We start from the raw sequence: 23,163 nt of genomic DNA, 5'->3' as shown, positions 1-23,163 counted from the left end.
CTCCTTGCCTTTCCCTTTCCTCCTTACGTTCTCCTAGTGGCAGCAAGAGGCAGGGTTACATTTTTTATGTGACTGTCTATAATTCCAAGTTACCCCACTACATACCTAGTGAGGAGCTGGATTATTCCTACGTCAAAAATCTCGATTTCTTCCTCTCGACTCCAGGTAGCACTGGGAATTGAACCAAAGTTTGCAGAATACTAATTTCACAGTGTAGCGTGAAGTTGTCAGATGGGTTCCTTTTGTAATAATAACAGTACACGTTATATAATTTAATTCTTAATGCTTTCTCTTATGCCGAGGCTGTAACGTAATAAAGTCAATACTGTTAGACATTTCAATACGGAGAATCTAGGACGTCGCTGCTAAATAAATCTATGAAGAGCTCTATACACGAGTTCTTCTTGAGTATACGCTTAGGTTATTGTAAGCTTGATTAATTGTGGTGAAGAGAATTGCAGTCAAAGATAGTCGAATATTGAATGCACGTCTCTTGACAGTAACAAATAACTTGATTAAGTTTGTCTTCCAGGCGGGTATTTGAACGTATTGTTCAACTCAGTTCACTGCGTTTCTCTGAGCAAATATCGGAAGAGAGTTGGTTGGTTGTCACTGGATTTCTCATTATCAAACATTCCTCGCCTAACTCGTTTCTCCGAGGCGCAAATTGTGAGATGTTCCATTTACGAGCTTCCTTTTGACGAATAAATTCCATTACGGATGTGTTTCCCCAATAATAATAATAATAATAATAATAATAATAATAATAATAATAATAATAATAATAACAATAATAACTTACAATTGGCTTTTAAGGAACCAGCAGGTTCATTGCCGCCCTCACATAAACCCGTCATCGGTCCCTATCCTGTGCAAGATTAATCCATTCTCTACCATCATATACCACCTCTCTCAAATCCATTTTAATATTATCATTCCATATACGGCTCAGCCTCGCAAAGAGGTCTTTTTTCCCTCCGGCCTCCCAACTAACACTTTATATGCATTTCTGGATTCACCCATACGTGCTACATGCCTTGCCCATCTCAAATGTCTGGATTTAATGTTCCTAATGATGTCAGGTGAAGAATACAATGCGTGCAGTTCTGTGTTGTGTAACTTTCTCAATTCTCCTGTAACTTCATCCCTCTTAGCCCCAAATATTTTCCTAACAACCTCATTCTCAAACATCCTTAACCTATGTTCCTCTCTCAAAGTGAGAGTCCAAGTTTCACAACCATACAGAACAACCGGTAATATAACTGTTTTATAGATTCAAACTTTAAGATTTTTTGACATTAGACTTACTTACTTACATTTACTTACTTACTTACTTACTTACTTACTTACTTACAGCTTTTAAGGAACCCGGAGGTTCATTGCCGCCCTCACATAAGCCCGTCATCGGTCCCTATCCTGTGCTTCTCTATCATCATATTCCACCTCCCTCAAATCCATTTTAATATTATCCTCCCATCTACGTCTCGGCCTCCTAACAGGTCTTTTTTCCCCTCATGCCTCCCAACTAACGGTCTATATGCATTTCTGGATTCGCCCATACGTGCTACATGCCCTACCCATCTCAAACGTTTGGATTTAATGTTCCTTATGACGTGAGGTGAAGAATACAATGCATGCAGTTCTGCGTTGTGTAACTTTCTCCATTCTCCTGTAACTTCATCCCTGTCAGCCCAAATTTTTTCCTAACAACCTTATTCTCAAACATCCTTAACCTATGTTCCTCTCTCAAAGTGAGAGTCCAAGTTTCACAACCATACAGAACAACCGGTAATATAATTGTTTTATAAATTCAAACTTTAAGATTTTTTGACATCAGACTTACTTACTTACTTACTTACAGCTTTTAAGGAACCCGGAGGTTCATTGCGACCCTCACATAAGCCCGCCATCGGTCCCTATCCTGTGCAAGATTAATCCATTCTCTATCATCATATCCCACCTCCCTCAAATCCATTTTAATATTATCTTCCCATCTACGTCTCGGCATCCTAAAAGGTCTTTTTCCCCACATGCCTCCCAACTAACGCTCTATATGCATTTCTGGATTCGCCCATACGTGCTACATGCCCTGCTCATCTCAAACGTCTGGATTTAATGTTCCTAATGATGTCAGGTGAAGAATACAATGCGTGCAGTTCTGTGTTGTGTAACTTTCTCCATTCTCCTGAATCTTCATCCCTGTTAGCCTCAAATATTTTCCTAACAACCTTATTCTCAAACACCTTTAACCTATGTTCCTTCTCAAAGTGAGAGTCCAAGTTTCACAACCATAAAGAACAACCGGTAATATAACTGTTTTATAAATTCTAACTTTCAGATTTTTTGACAGCAGACTGAATGATAAAAGCTTCTCAACCGAATAAAAACAGGCATTTCCCATATTTATTCTGTGTTTAATTTCTTCCCGAGTATCATTTATATTTGTTACTGTTGCTCCAAGATATTTGAACTTCTCCACCTCTTCAAAAGATAAATTTCCAATTTTTATATTTCCATTTCGTACAATATTCTCGTCACAAACATAATGATATACTTTGTCTTTTCGGGATTTACTTCCAAACCTGTCTCTTTACTTGCTTCAAGTAAAATTGGCGTGTTTTCCCTAATCGTGTGTGGATTTTCTCCTAATATATTCACGTCGTCCGCATAGACAAGCAGCTGATGTAACCCGTTCAATTCCAAACCCTCTCTGTTATCCTGGACTTTCCTAATGGCATACTCTAGAGCAAAGTTAAAAAGTAAAGGTGATAGTACATCTCCTTGCTTCAGCCCACAGTGAATTGGAAACGCATCTGACATAATCTGACCTATACGAACTCTGCTGTACATTTCACTGAGACACATTTTAATTAATCGAACTTGTTTCTTGGGAATACCAAATTCAATAAGAATATCTTATAAAACTTCTCTCTTAACCGAGTCATATGCCTTTCTGAAATCTATGAATAACTGATGCATTGTACCCTTATACTCCCATTTTTTCTCCATTATCTGTCGAATAAAAAATATGTGATCAATAATTGATCTATTACGGCTACATGCCCTGCCCATCTCAAATTTCTGGATTTAATGTTCCTAATTATGTTGGGTAAAGAATACAATGCGTGCAGTTCTGCGTTGTGTAACTTTCTCCATTCTCTTTTAACTTCATCCCTCTTACCTCCAAATATTTTCCTAAGAACCTTATTCTCAAACACCCTTAATCTCTGTTCCTCTCTCAAAGTAAGAGTCCAAGTTTCACAACCATAAAGAACAACCGGTAATATAACGGTTTTATGAATTCTAACTTTATGATTTTTGGACAGCAGACTAGATGACAAAAGCTTCTCAACCGAATAATAACAGGCATATCCCATATTTATTCTCCGAAGAAATTTTTGCATAAGTATGCGGACTTTGATTGAAAACGATGGTGAATTTATTCGTTCCGTGGTGTTTTCTGACGAAGTCACTTTTCATCTTTCCGGTGAGGGGAACAGACATAACCTCAGAATCTGGGGATCGAAAAATCCGCGTACCTACGGGGAATTTGATTATAGACTTGATGTGTGCCGTGTTACCAGAGGGGATTTATTGAACATCTTTAAGGTAAGGAACTAAACTTTTTGAGAGTCTCTTTCCATTGGTACCTTTTTCATACACCTCAGATTCATAGAACGCAAATTACATGTGTTCGAAACCAGAAAGGTCTTTTGTAGGAGCACAGTATATCAAATCCGGATGCTTTTAATTGTATAAAAAGGAACATGCATTTCGCATACAAATCCGTGCTGCATTCATAAGACTACCTAATACTTTTAGAAATCTACCCTAGAAAAAACTTCTGCATGATGTGCACTATTATTTGACGTTTTCCAGCAGGTTGCTTTCTTTGCTGAAATAACAGATATTTGAGGGGGTTAGAAGCAAAGGGGTACAAGTGACATTTATAAAAATATTATTTAAGTGCATCCAGGATAAGCTAAATTAAAAAAAAAATAGTGGTAAAGGGATATATATTTTAAAGACGTCTCACATTAAATTTTAAAATTAAAATGTCATGGAATATACGAAAACTTAAACATTTCCAATCATATTTTCTCAAAAGCACGAAAACGCAAGTTACTATCTTTGCTGAAATAACAGTTCATATAAAATTCAAACATAAAAATCGAAATAATTTTGAATTGTATTCTCATAGTTATGAAACAAAAGGTATGAATACTTTAATATTGTTTGAACCAAAATGCAACACTGTTACAGTATTTATTCATAGTAGTAATTTAGGCCCAAGAATATATAACAAATTTATATTTAAACATCTTAATCTTGTCAATTCTAATAGTTCCAGTATTAAATTTTAAAAGTTATGTATGGATTTTATAAAAATTGAAAAACTGTAAATTTAAATTTATATACTACAGTAGCGTGCAAATTAATCCGAACAACGTAATTACTTATGCAAAACACTCAAACGGGATAAAAAAAAGGATCTAAGACATACCTCAGTAATTTATGTGGCCTCCCTTGTTCCTAATAACAGCTCAGAGACGATTTGGCATGGATTCCACTAATTTCCCACAAATATTCTTCATCTCTTCATCGTGAAACCATACATCAATGAGGGCAGAAATCGTCTTCTCCTTTTAGAACAATCCATTTTTTGCATTCTTCTTTTGCAAATTGACCACAAGTTCTCAATGGGGTTGATGTCGGGTGAGTTGCCTGGCCAGGGGAGTACCTGAATATTCTTCTTGTTGAAGAATTCTGTAGTTTTTCGAGATGTATGGCATGGTGCCAGGTCTTGTTGGAACACACCTCTGCCATCGAGAAATGATTTTTGTAGCTGGGGCACGATTCTGGTTTCCAATAAGTGAATATATTTGTCAGAATTCATCATTCCCTTGATAGGTATTAATGCGCCAGGCCCTTCATGTGTAAAACAACCCCAAAACATTACTTTAGGGGGGTATTTGGGTGCTTGTTGGAGATGAGCTGCTGTTACTTTTTCGGATCCTTTCCGTACGTAAGAAACACGGTGGCTGTGGACCTCGAAATGAGACTCATCGGAAAAAGGTACATTCTTCCAGTCATTCACTGTCCAGTGTTGATGTAATTTTGCCCACATTAAGCGTTTTTTTGCACTTAACAGGGGTTAGCAGTTGCTTTTTAATAGGCTTACGAGCCCTTCGTCCAGCTTCCAAAAGCCTACGCCGCACTGTTGTGACGTGAATATTCGCCCCAGTGGTAGCCATTAACTCGCGGGTTAAGTCGACAGCAGTTAGTCTAGGATTTAATAGACTTTTCGTGACAATTAAACGATCATCTGCAGGTGAAGTCTTCCTTTTCCGGCCACAGTTTCCTTTTTTCTGGGGTGTGATGGATCCAGTCTCCCTGTATCGTTTTATGATCGAATTAACAGTAGCCAAACCGATGTGACATTCTGCAGCAATTTGCCTCTGTGTCATAGAAGAATGCTCTGCTAATGTTATAATTTTAGACCGTTTTCGTGGAGTTGTATCCATTTGTGAAGATGACAGAATGTACACAGGATTGCACTATTAAGTCTTCAACACAACTGAAATGCTTATAAGTACAAAACGACAGGCAAAATGTCACGTATTATAAAAAAATAATGACAGACCTTCAACAATGGAATTAAACGTACTACAGATGTCAATTAAAGCGGTATGAGCAGCTGTGAGCCCAACAATGACAGAAAATGTAAAAATATGTCATGTTCGGATTAATTTGCACGCTATTGTATAATTGCACAGTAGACATAAGACAAATTGTATTGTATAATTATTAATTTCAATTCAGGAATCCGCCCCTGAGCACGAGTTCTACTCTTTCAGGGACGAACTAAAGTTTTTCTGTATATATTATATTTTATGTTACAGTTATTAGCAAAATAATAAATAAATAAATAAATAAATAAATAAATAAATAAATAAATAAATAAATAAATAAATAAATAAATAAATAAATAAATAAATATTTGAGGGGTTAGAAGCAAAGGGGTACAAGTGACATTTCTAAAAATACGATTTAAGTGCATCCAGGATAAGCTAAATAAAAAAAAAATAGTGGTAAAGGGATATATATTTTAAACACGTCACACATTAAAATTTAAAATTAAAATTTCATGGAATTTACGAAAACTTAAACATTTCCAATCATATTTTCTCAAAAGAACGAAAGTGCACTTATACCCCTTTGCTTCTGACCCACTCATTTGAGGCCAGCGGTGACATATTTATCTATGAGAACATCAAACAAAATCGCATAAACACATCCAGGTTGCAATTTATGTTTGGACCAGATGTGACGTAAACCAGCATTCCAAGTGGTCGCAGTTTCATGTGAAACACACAGTTACAAGAGCCAGGTTATGAATGTTGTAATTTATGGAAGTCAGCGTTTATAGTTCATTATGGCACAGACAAAATGACCACAAAACTGCTTCCTCTGTTTGCGAGCTCTGACTATTCATGTTTATGGATTCTGCGGTTTTGACATCAAGGGAGGATTAAAACGCTCCGAAAGGTCGTTAAAATATTTAAAACTTCTAGACACAGAGTTACGGTACTATAAAATTCTCCATTATAATATCTCTATATAAAATGTTTCAATAAAAGACAGTGAATACATCTGATTTTACTGTTACCATAGTGATCCTGTGAGTGAAATTTTTACTGTATGAATTTATCTGTGCTAGTCACCGAATAAAAATGCGTTGTTAATTAAAACGGCAAAACGTTTTTCTTCTTGGTCATGGTAGAAGATGTTGGTATCGATGGTAGACTTTTAGGTGATGGCAGACGTTCATTGGTGGTTGTAGCCTTCTAGGTGGTAGAAGTGGTGTTGCTGGTATCCTTTCAGTGCTGGTAGAAATAATGTTGGTGGAGTTAGCCTTTTTGGTGATAAAGTTGTAGCGTTCTCGATGATAAAAGTGGTGTTGGTAGCCTTACTGGTGATGATAACTTTCTTGGTGGTAAAAATAATGTTGGGATGGCCTTCTTGGTTATAGTATGGAGTAGTTGTGGTATTTGTAGCGTTCTTGGCGATAAAAGTGATGTTGGTAGCCTTCTTGGTGGTAAAATTGGTGTTGGTGTTAGCCTTCTTCATTCAAGATTCAAATTTCAGGATGTATTATTGTCATCAAACAAAATGTTGTTATGGATATTGTCGTAAATAATATTAATACATATTAATAATAATAATAATAATAATAATAATAATAATAATAATAATAATAATAATAATAAATTATAATTTATAGGGAAAACTGGCATATACATTAAAACAACAATGCTAAACCTTAAATACCTATATATGGAATTAATATAATTACTTATATGATACATTTATTAAGAAATTAGTCATTAAAATATAATTTGGTTTACTTAGCCTACTTACTTACTTACTTACAAATGGCTTTTAAGGAACCCGCAGGTTCATTTCCGCCCTCACATAAGCCCGCCATCGGTCCCTATCCGGTCAGTGGCGAATTATTAGGAAAGCGCTTGGTTAACGTGAGAGACTCGAAAATGTTTATTAAATTTGGCAAATTAATTCGGCAGCTTTAATCTTAAACCTCTTTACTATTTCTCCATCATTGAATTGATTTAAATCACAGGCGAGAAATTGCGTAACTAGCCAATAATATTCCATCACGTTGTCTACGTTTATTTTCTTGAATATTGTGGCCTTTCTCAGGATTACTTAATAGATTTGCACGTAATCCAGTCTCTATCATCATATCCCATCTCCCTCAAATCCATTTTAAAATTATCCTGCCATCTACGTCTCGGTCTCTCCAAAGATCTTTTTCCCTCCAGCCTCCCAACTAGCACTCTATATCCATTTCTGGATTCGCCCATACGTGCTACATGCCCTGTCCATCTCAAACGTCTGGATTTGTCTCTTCAATTTTTGTTGGTAGCATCGAACCCAGGTTTCGTCTAAAGTTATGATTCATCGAAGGAAACGCTCGCTTTCACGTCCATATCATTCTAAGTGCAATCTCGCTGTTTCCATTCTCTGCCACTGAGTGCAGATTTTCCTATCTTTAACTTCTTCTTAACCCGTAAGTGGTGAGGTATTTTTCTAGTCACGTAACTGGTAAGATGGGGATTGCACTTACCCCAACTTAGAAACTTGTATCGTAGCACTCAGATAATGGAACTGAATTTTTAATTTATATGATCAAGTACTTCTATTTGTAACAGGCAGGGTTTGGAATTGAACGGGTTACATCAGCTTCTTGTCTATGCGGATGACGTGAATATGTTAGGAGAAAATACACAAACGATTAGGGAAAACACGGAAATTTTACTTGAAGCAAGTAAAGCGATCGGTTTGGAAGTAAATCCCGAAAAGACAAAGTATATGATTATGTCTCGTGACCAGAATATTGTAGGAAATGGAAATATAAAAATTGGAGATTTATCCTTCGAAGAGGTGGAAAAATTCAAATATCTTGGAGCAACAGTAACAAATATAAATGACACTCGGGAGGAAATTAAACGCAGAATAAATATGGGAAATGCGTGTTATTATTCGGTTCAGAAGCTCTTATCATCCAGTCTGCTGTCCAAAAATCTGAAAGTTAGAATTTATAAAACAGTTATATTACCGGTTCTTCTGTATGGTTGTGAAACTTGGACTCTCACTTTGAGAGAGGAACATAGGTTAAGGGTGTTTGAGAATAAGGTTCTTAGGAAAATATTTGGGGCTAAGTGGGATGAAGTTACAGGAGAATGGAGAAAGTTACACAACGCAGAACTGCACGCATTGTATTCTTCACCTGACATAATTAGGAACTTAAAATCCAGACGTTTGAGATGGGCAGGGCATGTAGCACGTATGGGCGAATCCAGAAATGCATATAGAGTGTTAGTTGGGAGACCGGAGGGAATAAGACCTTTAGGGAGGCCGAGACGTAGATGGGAGGATAATATTAAAATGGATTTAAGGGAGGTGGGGTATGATGATAGAGATTGGATTAATCTTGCACAGGATAGGGGCCGATGGCGGGCTTATGTGAGGGCGGCAATGAACCTTCGGGTTCCTTAAAAGCCATTTGTAAGTAAGTAAGTACTTCTATTTGTTTTAACTACGTTTTCATCTAAATTAGGGAAGCAGGCAGCATAATAAGGAATGGAAAAAAAAAAACGTATCTCCGCACATCCACCTGGCGCAGGCTTCTTTTCTTACAATAGCTGGGGTACTCACAGCCACCACCTCACCAATTACGGGTTGTATGTGAAGAATCGTATCAGGAGAAATTGCAACTTCCCTTGCTAGTTCAATACAAGTCCAACAACTGTTTTTCCAGCAGTGTTCTTACAGAGTTCACATGTACTTCACCACTTGCCGATTGCGGTCTGCGAGCTCCACATTTTTTATGAACATCTTCCCTACCGCTGCGAAATGCATCTGCCCACCTAGCCACGATACGATATGGTGAAGTCTCTCTGTCACAAGCTTCCAGTAATGCTGTATGGCATTGTCGAGCATTCTTGCCTCTTGCAATCTCGATTTTAATGAAGCATCTTTTTTCGTATTTTAGAGCACTACAGATAACAGTCTACAAATCAAACTTACTACAAAACTTATAAATGAGATTGTCTTCAAACTCACAGATAACATACATCAGATGCTGTTGTTTCTCATTATTATCAGCTTGCATCACTTACCGCTGATAACGGCACATACAAACATTGTTGCCACTAATTGAAGCGTGCATTTCCAGAACATTGTAAGTGTCAATTTGTAAAGTTTACAGTAGGGACAAAAATAGTTTCATACAGTACATACAACGAAGTGACTTGCACAACCTGAAAGTGCACTACTTCATTACTTGGAGCAGCACTTTCTTCATAACCTTTCGTAATATTGTCAAATAGTGCACCTACAATTGATATATGTGAAAAAATAGATTCTCCCAGTATCGGCACTTACAACATTATGGAAATGCACGCTTCAATTATTGAATGACCCATGTAGATAGATCGCTCTAGACTATCTAGTATAAACGGCATGGATGTGAAAAGCCCAAGTCTAATATATGATGGTATGGTGTAGAAGTGGTGTTGATAGCCTTCTTGGTAATGAAAGTGGTGTTTGTGGTAGCCTTTTTGGTCATGGCAGAAGTGGTTTTGATAACCATCCTGGTTCATAAAAGTGGTACTGGTAATAGTCTTCCTAGTGATGGAAAAGTGGGTCGGTATCTTCTTGGTATAAAAGTGGTGTTTCTGATAGCTCTCTTGGTGATGTCTAAAGTGGTTTTGGTACCTTCTTAGTCATAAAAGTGATGTTTGTGGTAACCTTCTTGGCGATTGTGTGAGGATAGGTGCCGTGGCGATATTAAGGTAACACACAGAATCCGACATTTGGTTCCCTGTCCACAAATTCCACTTACTCTCTTGGGATTTGGAACCCAGTAACAGCAAACCTTAGACAAAACACAGTTGCCTTCATGCCGAGTTTTGCGACATTTGAATCCTACCAATTAATCGTGTTTAAGAGAATCGTATTTTAAATAATTTCATATGCATTCTGTTTAAATCTTATTCTCGCTTCAGTAATTCAGGCATTTCCGCGCGCTCTGTACTCAATTTTGGGGACTTGGACCGTGCCTAATTAGTTCCACACTTTATTCCGCTTGAAAAACGCGATTTGAATACGACATGAATATTCATGGCGGTCCAGACACTTGGAGGTGTGGGACCGAGGCACGCTGCGCAGTTTACTCATTAATCTCGGCCCGTCTTACTAACACGCGTTCCAGTCAGGTGACAGCTTACCCTCGATTTGAAAGTCAGAAATAACTAAGAGAGAGTACACAAATTAATTTCAGCGAACGACACGTTTTATTTTCCGTCGTCAAGTGCATAGGCTTTTGTTTTCAAGGCAGATTCCAAGGTCGCATTTCAGTCCAATTTTTTTTATTTCAGAAATCGTTGCTAGGTTACATAATATTTCATTGCAATGAAGTAAGTCTCTTTTTATCATATACTATTTTTACAATGACCATTTCGTTTATATGACGTCATTCCATTTTCGACCAATGAAGTGTAATGCAATTTTGAATTTCAACCAATCACAGTCACACTTTGCGATAATTTCTGCATCTAGATTTATCGCTATCAATTTATCGCATGGTCCTTCTTTTGTTTAGTCGTTGTCGCCAACTGTTTCCCCGTAAATTGATGATCATGAATACATTAAGAAACAAACTACACGGTTAAACTTTTCTTTCAACTTTAAAGCAATGAATGCAAGATTGATATTTAATATTAATTAATATATTTACGCAGTGAAGACAGCGTTCAAAACGGCGCACCATGTAGACACAAAATCTTCATGCATCTTAATTGAACGTACCTTTTAAACTTGATTCTTTCAATATTCTTCCCAGATTGCACGCATACGCGATTGGAATATTGAACTGTGTAGATGCAGCTTTAGTTCCGTTACACACTACAGCGAGAATGCTTTTGTCGAGCTATAAAAAATGCTTTCGTGTAGCACTGATTGTAAGTAACGGTCGAAACAAGGCACAGCTGACATTGGTCCTGCTTCCACAGGTAACATAACCTATAAAATTGTATCCTATAACATTTGTATTGAAATTAAACAATTAATAGACGTTCAAATTTATGTAACATAATCGCATATCAAATTCGTAGACCTTGCATAGTAATAATGTCTTTGATCAAACTGCCTTTCGTATGGCGTAATAAAATTCGTGTTTTAGTTAGGCCTAGCTATACAGAGATGGCTTCACTGTGTAGCAACATGTCTCGCTGTGAATACATAAGCATTGGTATATAGCTGTCCCCACTGTTACTGTTAAATTAAATTATGATTTCAGCAGATAATAAAAATGTATTTATGTTATAATAATAATAAAAGAAAAGTGCTGTACATGTAATTAACATTGTTAAACCTGTATTTCGCTTTTCGCAATTGGCATTACTGAATAATAACATCGAATTTCTTTATTGCACTAATCGATATTCATGTACGAGTATTTCAACTTCACAATGTCTGAATAGGTTAAGTATTCGTTAATATACAATTATTAACATTTTGTGATCGAATTTTAGGGATATATTATTTAAATGTTTATTTTATTCACGAAATAGTCCTAATAATGTCAGTCGAGGTCTGAGATTTCCCAGATAAATCCACTCGCTTCGCTCGTGGATTTATCGGCAGATCTCAGACCTCTCGTGACATTACTACAGACTATTTCGTTTATATGACGTCATTCCATTTTCGACCAATGAAGTGTAATGAAATTTTGAATTCCAACCAGTCACAGTCACACTTTGCGATAATTTTTGCAGCTAGATTTATCGCTATCAATTTATCGCATGGTCCTTCTTTTGTTTAGTCGTTGTCGCCAACTGTTTCCCCGTAAATTGATGATCATGAATACATTAAGATGCAAACTACACGGTTAAACTTTTCTTTCAACTTTAAAGCAATGAATGCAAGATTGATATTTAATATTAATTAATATATTTACGCAGTCAAGACGACGTTCAAAACGGCGTACCATGTAGACACAAAATCGTCATGCATCTTAATTGAACGTACCTTTTAAACTTGATTCTTTCAATATTCTTCCCAGATTGCACGCATACGCGATTGGAATATTGAACTGTGTAGATGCAGCTTTAGTTCCGTTACACACTACAGCGAGAATGCTTTTGTCGAGCTATAAAAAATGCTTTCCTGTAGCACGTAGTAACGGTCGAAATAAGGCACAGTTGACATTGGTACTGCTCCCACGGGTAAATCAACCTACAATTGTAGCCTATAAAATTTGTATTTTGTAAATGAAATGAAACAATTAATAGAAAGTCAGATGTTCAAATTTATGTAACATCATCGCATATCAAACCCAAACATCTACATCTTCATCTTCTAATTTCATGTCTATTGTAGGCTATCTGAAAAATAATTACATTCCTTCATACAGATTTGATAACAGCGTTTTCAACAATTATTCATTTAATTAATGTATTAATCAGGTTACTGTAATTATATTATAAAATTGTAAATTAAACTGTGATTTCAGCAGATAATGAAAATGTATTTACGTTATAATAATAAGAGAAAAGTGCAGTACATGTAATTAACATTGCTAAACCTGTATTTCGCTTTTCGCAATTGGCATTACTGAATAATAACATCGAATTTCATTATTGCAGTAATCGATATTCATCTATTTCAACTTCACAATGTCTGAATAGGTTAAGTATTCGTAAATATACAATTATTAATATTTTGTGATCGAATTTTAGGGATATATTATTTATATTTTTATTTTATTCACGAAATAGTCCTACCAAATGTCACTCGAGGTCTAAGATTTCCCAGATAAATCTCAGATCTCTCGTGACATTACTAGAGGAAAACTCAGACGTCTATCAAAATCTAATTTTCCGTAAATGTAAATTACATTTCTAGCGTCGAATTTGTATAAGCATTGTGACGTCATTCGTGTCACTGCTTTCGCAATAGTTTACACCTAGGTAAGCCTCCACTAGAGAACGATCAACAGTAACGTTGTTATATTTAAATTCCAGCATACAATGGAATAACATAATCACCTAGAAAGCAAAAATTCAAATGTCCAGGAACTACGGTATGGAGGGAGGAAATTTACCGTAATATAAAAAATATGTAGATGACATTATTGGGGATCATCAATGTGGTTTTAGGCATAATAGATCAACTATTGACAAGATATTTTGTATTTGACAGATAATGGAGAAAAAATGGGAGTTTAAGGGTACAGTGCATCAGTTATTTAATAGATTTAAAAAAGGCGTATGACTCGGTTAAGAGAGAAGTTTTATATAATATTCTTATTGAATTTGGTATTCCCAAGAAACTAGTTCGATTAATTAAAATGTGTCTCAGTGAGATGTACAGCAGAGTTCGTATAGGTCAGTTTCTATCAGATGCGTTTCCAATTCACTGTGGGCTAAAGCAAGGAGATGTACTATAACCTTTACTTTTTAACTTTGCTCTAGAGTATGCCGTTAGGAAAGTCCAGGATAACAGAGAGGGTTTCGAATTGAACGGGTTACGTCAGCTGCTTGTCTATGCAGATGACGTGAATATGTTAGGAGAAAATCCATAAACGATTAGGGAAAACACGGGAATTTTACTGGAAGCAAGTAAAGAGATAGCCTAGGTTTGGAAGTAAATCCCGAAAAGACAAAGTATATGATTATGTCTCGTGACGAGAATATTGCACGAAATTGAAATATAAAAATTGGAGATTTATCATCTGAAGTGGTAGAGAAGTTCAAATATCTTGGAGCAAAAGTAACAAATATAAATGATACTCGGGAAGAAATTAAACACAGATTCAATATGGGAAATGCCTGTTATTATTCGGTTGAGAAGCTTTTATCATCCAGTCTGCTGTGGAAAAATCTGAAAGTTAGAATTTATAAAACGTTATATTACCGGTTGTTCTGTATGGTTGTGAAACTTGGACTCTCACTTTAAGAGAGGAACAGAGATTTAGGGTGTTTGAGAATAATGTGCTTAGGAAAATATTTGAGGCTAAGAGGGATGAAGTTACAGGAGAATGGAAAAAAGTTACACAACACAGAACTGCACGCATTGTATTCTTCATCCGACATAATTAGGAACATTAAATCCAGACGTTTGCGATGGGCAGGGCATGTAGCACGTATGGGCGAATCCAGAAATGCATATAGAGTGTTTGTTGGGAGGCCGGAGGGAAAAAGACCTTTAGGGAGGCCAAGGCGTAGATGGGAAGATAATATTAAAATGGATTTGAGGGAGGTGGGATATGATGATAGAGAATGGATTAATCTTGCTCAGGATAGGGACCAATGGCGGACTTATGTGAGGGCGGCAATGAACCTCTGGGTTCCTTAAAAGCCAGTAAGTAAGTAAGTAAGTAAGTGAGTATAAAGAAGGGAGAAGTACAGTAATTGCGTTCGCTAACAATCTTTTCTATCAACTCATAATAATCAGTACATTAAAGATCACATCATGCTGGTTGTCTAAAAATTAGGATTTTCACAAATCTTGCATTTGTACTGGCAATTTTGGAAGTATTATAATCTAGATTTTGGAAATACAGTAGGGGAAAGGCCCCTATATTGAACCACTTAGCCTTTAACACTAAATTGTGGCAATAATCTCAAATCAAAGTCATCAGGAAAATTTGCATTACATTTGCAGACTCTTCGGCTATACATAGTCTCAACACAATTGCTAATTAATGTTATCATTATTTAAATAAAAAAATAAAACTGAGAAGGTGCGAAATGGTCCAAATTAGGAACATGGTCCTTAAATTGGACCAGCCTGATCTTAAAATGAACCACATCATTTTAAATTCAGAAACATTTTTATTAATATAAAATATAAATATTTTTGTCCTATACTTAAAGAAATTATTTAATTAACAACAAAAGTACAGAAGAAGTTTGTGATTATAATGTCAATTTCCTTGAAAACTGGAGTTTTTAGATAATAATAAAAAAACACCTTCTTTTTAGATTATGAATTACAAATATAGGGCTTTCATTGTTATATAAAAGAGTCCATTATCCACAGTCTTCACAGTAACACACTTTCTGTTTAGCACTAACGTTTGCACATTTTTAGTGAAGCCATATCCTACATTTCATACACTGGATCATATCCATCATTTCCGACTATTCACAAATTTTGCAGTACCAATTCTTGTCTTCATTTCCTGGTTGACCATATTGGAGCTTTCTCTTTAACGGTTTATTTCTTGGTGTCGATGTAGGCCTACCTGCTACTTTCTTGTTTGTTTTCCTACAACTCATTCTTGTGTGAACTGCTTGTGACGATTTCAACTGACGTGGTTTTTTGTTTCCTTAATGTGGTAAGTTCAGGAATAGGAGCTATTTCAGCAAACAGTGTTAGGCCTACGCCTGGTCATGATTGGAGATTTTTATGGACAGTGAGGATTGGCCGTAGAAATGTCTTCAGAAGTGTAAGGCCTACTAGATTGAAAAGAGGGAAGTGAATTTTGTAGAGATGAGTTTGGAACACTTGTGTTAGGCTCATTCTCATGGTTGACGGCAGTAGGAGTGAAGTCACTGTTTCTGTCGGGTGGCCAAATTCCAGTTTTTGCAAATCCACTCGTTGCATTTACCACTGCAGCAGCTTTACCATAAGCTTCTCCTATTAAAGCTGACACCTGAACTAAGTTATATTTCGAGATGGGTTACTTCGAAGCCATTTGTCTGCAGCCTGATTGTAGTATGATGACAAGGGCTTGAAGAAAGACACGTCACATGGTTGAAGCCTGTGCGTTGTAGTATGTGCCGGCAAAGAAAGCATTACAACACCATGGCCATCAAGTATAAGTAACACTTTGTTATTAGTGCTGGGCTTCACAATGGCGATGACACGTTGTAACCACTTAAGAAATAACTTGCTGGTAATCCATCCACTTTCAGAACATGTGCATATTGCACCTGGTGGTGTATCGGTGTTCAGTTCATCCTTAAATGTCAGCCATTTGAAAATCAACATGGGAAGAACGTAAGTCCTTGTCACACTCATGCAACACACTTAGGTTTTGTTGGTGCCTCTTTCACCACTTGTCAGGTATATCTATTTGCACGAGTTGGAAGGTCCTAAAACAAAACAATGTTTCCTAAATTGGACCAGTTCAATATAGGGTTCAAACGGTGGTTCAAATTACGGGCAAAATCATTTCAGATTATTTAGTAACTGTGAAACACGGAAACGTGTTGATTGAAAAAGTTTACGCATGAATATTGTTGCTATGTAACTACTTCACAACATACAATAGATTAAGATTATCACAATCTTACCTGATTTGTCGTACAAGCTTAGCTAGGAGAGTCAAATATTACATCAGAAGCACCATAAACACGAAACACTTATTACAGCTGAAACCATTGCTCCGAACGCAAGGTCAACTGTACCCAGCATTCACTGCGCTACATAGTACTCTTCTACTTAAATTGTGGTGCACTCTGTCGAACAATTTGGGAAATAACAAAGTGTTTCAATTTAAGACACGGTTCAATATAGGGACCTTTCCCCTAAGTGCGATGTTTTAAATTGTTTGCATCTTGCAGTCTTAGTGTTATTACCGTAATATAATAAAGAAGAATATCGACGAAACTCTGCTCTGTTCATTTTTATTTCGTTTCCTAGCAACTGTTAAGTATCAAGTTATGTACACATTATTCAACCTCCAGCTGTTTCGATTGGTATCGCACATTAATGTCCGCTGGTTTCATTGCTCACTTCACCGGTAAATTAATGCCGAACCTGCAGCTGTTCTTAATGCCTGAACTTCGCTGGAATGTACTTAACTAGTATTATTGATGTTATCACGCAGTTTTATCCAGAACATGCAAAGAAAACTCATATTTCATTCTCTTTACATTTATTTCAGCAAGTAATAATAATAGGTGAAAGTTAAGTTCTTGTAATTTCTTTTATTTTAAAGTTTCTTTTTCCCCATTAGGACTATCTGTGAGTTAAAACTTCAAGATCATTATAACCATCATCATGATCATCATCATCATATTTTTTAACCGCTGAACTTTTAAATTTACAGTGACCACAAATTCCAACCATTACTTTTTTCGCGCGACCTGTTTTATTTAACGACGCTCGCAACTGCGGAGCTATATCAGGTCGCCGGTGTGCCGGGATTTTGTCCCGGAGGAGATCTTTTACTTGCCAGTAAATCTACTGACATGAGCCTGTCACATTTAAGCACATTTAAATGCCATCGACCTGGGTCGGGATCGAACACGCAACCTCGGGGCCAGAAGGTCAGCACTCTACCGACTGCGCCACTCAGGCCGACTTGACTGTATTAATCGTCGTTGGTTGGTTATTTAACGACGCTGTATCAACTACTAGGTTATTTAGCATCGATGAGATTTGTGACAGCGAGATGATATTTGGCGAGATGAGGCCGAGGATACGCCATAGATTAACTTGCATTCACATTACGGTTGGGGAAAACCTCGGAAAAACCCCAACCAGGTAATCAGCCCAAGCGGGAATCGAACCTGCGCCCGAACGCAACTTCAGACCGGCAGGCAAGCGCCTTAACCGACTGAGCCACGCCGGTGATTATATTAATTGTCGTATATGCTATTTGGTATTTTGTCGTCATACTTACATACTTACTTACTTACTTACTTACTGGCTTTTAAGGAACCCGGAGATTCATTGCTGCCTTCACATAAGACCGCCATTGGTCCCTATCCTGAGCAAGATTAATCCATTCTCTATCATCATATCCCACCTCCCTCAAATCCATTTTAATATTATCTTCCCATCTACGTCTCGGCCTCCCTAAAGGTCTTTTTCCCTCCCTCCCAACTAACACTCTATATGCATTTCTGGATTCGCCCATACGTGCTACATTCCCTGCCCATCTCAAACGTCTGGATTTAATGTTCCTAATTATGTCAGGTGAAGAATACAATGCGTGCAGTTCTGTGTTGTGTAACCTTTTCCATTCTCCTGTAACTTCATCCCTCTTAGCCCCAAATACTTTCCTAAGCACCTTATTCTCAAACACCCTTAACCTATGTTCCTCTCTCAAAGTGAGAGTCCAATTTCACAACAATAAAAAACAACCGGTAATATAACTGTTTTATAAATTCTAACTTTCAGATCTTTTGACAGCAGACTGGATGATAAAAACTTCTCAACCGAATAATAACAAGCATTTCCCATATTCATTCTGCGTTTAATTTCCTCCCGAGTATCATTTATATTTGTTACTGTTGCTCCAAGATATTTGAACTTCTCCACCTCTTCAAAAGATAAATTTCCAATTTTTATATTTCCATTTCGTACAATATTCTCTTCACGAGACATAATCATATACTTTGTCTTTTCGGGATTTACTTCCATACCTATCTCTCCACTTGCTTCCAGTAAAATTCCCTTGTTTTCCCTAATCGTTTGTGGATTTTCTCCTAACATATTCACGTCATCCGCATAGACAAGCACTGATGTAACCCGTTCAATTCCAAACCCTCTTTTGTCGTCATATGTAAGGAAATAAATAAATAAGTGAATAAAATAAATAAATAACTACATAATAAATAAGTAAATAAATAAATAAGTAAATAAGAAAATAGGCAATTAAGTAAATAAATAACTTAAGTAGGCAAGTAAATAAATAAGTGAATAATATATTCAAAATAAATAATGAAATAAATAAGTAAATAAATAAAAAAATCAAAGAAACAAAAACAAGGAAATACATAACTAAATAAGTATTTAAATACATAGGTGAATAAATAAATAAACTGATAAATACACGAATAAATAAATAAGTAGCTAACATATAAGGGAATAAATAAATAAGTTAATAATAATTAAATAAATAAATAAATAGATTTTAAAATAACTATTACACTCTTACTACGTCATGCTACTTTTGGCCAATAATACAGTACTGAACGAGCTCTTTCAATCAATTATGGTTGATTCAGTATTTCCCCAATTTTATTTTATACGTTCTTTTTGCATATTATATTGATATAATTCTAACTTGACAAATTCTATTGTAAAGCTTTTCATATTGCTGGACTAACAAAATAAGTTTCTTGTCATCCATTTCATTTATATACTCGTAGTACCTTCAATATTACCGCGATTGGAGACCTTGCAATCGATATAATTGTCATGACATATTTTTTTTTTTATTTCGATCTTGACCCATACGGTAATACATTCGGAATTCTCTGGCCAGAATTCTGGACGGAATCCAGTCATGTGGACAGAGGCGATACGACCAAGTGTACGATGCTCCATTTAATAATGCAAGGAATAAAAATCCGAACACGCCGAACGAATCCGTTCCGGTAAGTGAACGCCTAACATAAACCTACGAAAGACGCCGCACTAAGGATTATACAGGGTTAGTTAAAAGTCTCTCACCATCTAAATAACTTTTGAAGCATGTGGTTCAGTGACATGAAACTTGGTATGTGGGGATAACCATATACTAAGAACTCAATAATGGTAATACCGAGTTTTTTCTACTTCCGGTTTAACCGGAAGTAAACCCAACTCTCTTATTTTAAATGGAACACCCAATATATATTTTTATTTTTGAATAAAGCTCGTTAAGAGCTTTTCAAAAAGTATCCACACTTGATACTTCTGTACAAATTCAGTGTTGCTAAATAAAAATGGAAGTGGTGCAAGATATTTCTAAGGGCTGGTTAAATCAATCCTTAAATGGTTTCTACGATCGAGTGACACATTGTAAAGCAGCTGAGGGCTACCAATTTGAACACATAATTTAGAAGGTGAGCTAGCTTTGTTTTGTTTTTGTTAAGCAAGGAGTATTTTATTATTTTAATATTCGATACACTTTTCTGTTTTCTTGATTTAGCAACACTGAATTTGTACAGAAGTATCGGTGTGGGTACTTTTTGAAAATCTCTTAATGAGCACTATTCAAAAATAAAAATATATATTGGGTGTTCCATTTAAAATAAGAGAGTTGGAGTTACTGCCGGTTAAACCGGAAGTAGAAAAAACTCGGTAATACCATTATTGAGTTCTTAGCATATGGTTATCCTCACATACCAAGTTTCATATCACTGAACCGTATGCTTCAAAAGTTATTTAGGTGGTGCGGGACTTTTAACTAACCCTGTATATCATCCGTTAAAATCATCACCCTCAGTCGGATTTGAACCCCCAAACCTTGGTAACCGAGTAGGAAGACCTCTAGGTGGTACAGACGGTATTTGCACCCACATTACGAACACTCAGACATTTTGCGATTTAGCAAGAATTTTGAAAAAAAAAAAAAAAAAAAATTCAAAAGTTATGTAGCGTCCTGAAGTTCACTTTTTTCCCCTGTAATAATTCAATTTTCAAGTGACAGAAGACCAGATGATAATTATTGAAAACGACTCGCTTTGGAAATGCCGAAACTTCAAACGTTATTGATTAAATTTAGAGTTGAAGTTACTGGTATGAATTTTACTTCCAGTGCGGTATTTATAAATGAAAAGGTTTGGCAGGCTGTGAAAGTGTTATTCAGTTGTTCTGTGATGTTATCAGAGCCTTCTCTGTCCCCAACTCGCTGTTACGATCTAAAAGGAAATGAACAATCAATTTTGGCCAGAGGGAACCAAATATACACCAGATTACAAAACAACAAAGAGAGAGTGTTAATTTCACAACCCTTGGTCAAAGAGTACAATTCCATTCTGCTGAAATTACCTCGTCAAAATTGTAAATTGTGCGACAATAAATCAGAGATTGCTCGTGTCCTTTACCTAATAAAGGGACTGCAATATGGGATTAATCATATCACAGGAAACCGTTGCTAGGATACATTTTCAGCTTTTAAGAAACATCTGACAACAGACAGTACAAAAATTACTACTATTTAAAAATAATACTGTTTATATTGGCCTCACTAAATTAGCCTATATCCGCTACTCAACAAGAAATCATCTCTAAAGCTAAAAAATTGCATTCTACTTTACACATCTCTATTACGACCTCTAATGCTCTACGCTTGTCCTGTCTGGGGAGGAGCTGCAATAAGTGAAATTAAACACATCCAGTCCTTTCAAAATAAAGTCCTACGAATTTCACTCAATTGTCCTTGGTTTGTCCGTAACAGCCAACTACACAGAGAAACTTGTATTGACACAATCAAACATTTTATTCATTCACAAGCTAAGAAGTTCTGTAACAACCTAGAAAATGTTCCAGGCGCCGTCCATTACTCTCTCGGAAGAAAGTCCATATTTCCCGCCAGAATTAAGAGCCAACATCCAACAGACCTTATATACTTACTTACTTACTTACTTACTTACTTACTTACTTACTTACTTACTTACTTACTTACTTACTTACTTACTTACTTACTTACTTACTTACTTACTTACTTACTTACTGGCTTTTAAGGAACCCGTAGGTTCATTGCCGCTCTCACATAAGCCCGCCATTGGTCCCTATCCTGTGCAAGATTAATCCAGTCTCTACCATCATATCCTACCTCCCTCAAATCCATTTTAATATTATCTTCCCATCTACGTCTCGGCCTCCCCCAAAGGTCTTTTTCCCTCCGGCCTCCCAACTAACACTCTATATGCATTTCTGGATTCGCCCATACGTGCTACATGCCCTGCCCATTTCAAACGTCTGGATTTAATGTTCCTAATTAGGTCAGGTGAAGTATACAATGCGTGCAGCTCTGCGTTGTGTAACTTTCTCCATTCTCCTGTAACTTCATCCCTCTTAGCCCCAAATATTTTCCTAAGAACCTTATTCTCAAACACCCTTAATCTTTGTTCCTCTCTCAAAGTGAGAGTCCAAGTTTCACAACCATACAGAACAACCGGTAATATAACTGTTTTATAAATTCTAACTTTCAGACTTTTTGACAGAAGACTAGATGACAAAAGCTTCTCAACCGAATAATAACAGGCATTTCCCATATTTATTCTGCGTTTAATATTCTCCCGAGTGTCATTTAGCTTTGTTACTGTTGCTACAAGATATTTGAATTTTTCCACCTCTTCGAAGGATAAATTTCCAATTTTTATAGTTCCATTTCGTAAAATATTCTGGTCACGAGACATAATCATATACTTAGTCTTTTCGGGATTTACTTCCAACCCTATCGCTCTACTTGCTTCAACAAGAATTTCCGCGGTTCCCATAATTGTTTGTGGATTTTCTAACAGACCTTATATTGTAATCAAAATTTATCATCACACTAACCTAATGTTCATTACTTATTAACAATTTTTTGTTCATTGAGGAGCCCAATCTAGGCTGTCGTCAATTCTATGTCACGTATTGTATTTGTATTTAATTTATAAGTAGTATGTTTAGCGCTAAATTCGCTGATCGATCAATATATTATTATTAAAAAATCAATACTGGCATCTAGCAGCGAATGTTAAAATGGCTAAAAAAAAAAAAAGGGAACATAAAAAGCTATAAATAACAGTATTGGGGTTTTTCAGATCAGAATTAAGGATGACAAGGTCCTGAAGTGCGGTCCAAATCTCCTGATGTTTGGGGCGTGTTTACCTGTACGGTAATAGCCAATAGCAACAGCGC

The sequence above is a fragment of the Periplaneta americana genome, chromosome 15, assembly GCF_040183065.1.
Source record: "Periplaneta americana isolate PAMFEO1 chromosome 15, P.americana_PAMFEO1_priV1, whole genome shotgun sequence".
NCBI classification, from domain to species: domain Eukaryota; kingdom Metazoa; phylum Arthropoda; class Insecta; order Blattodea; family Blattidae; genus Periplaneta; species Periplaneta americana.
The sequence above is the reverse complement of the archived record's forward strand: the minus strand, read 5'-3'. Positions refer to the sequence as shown.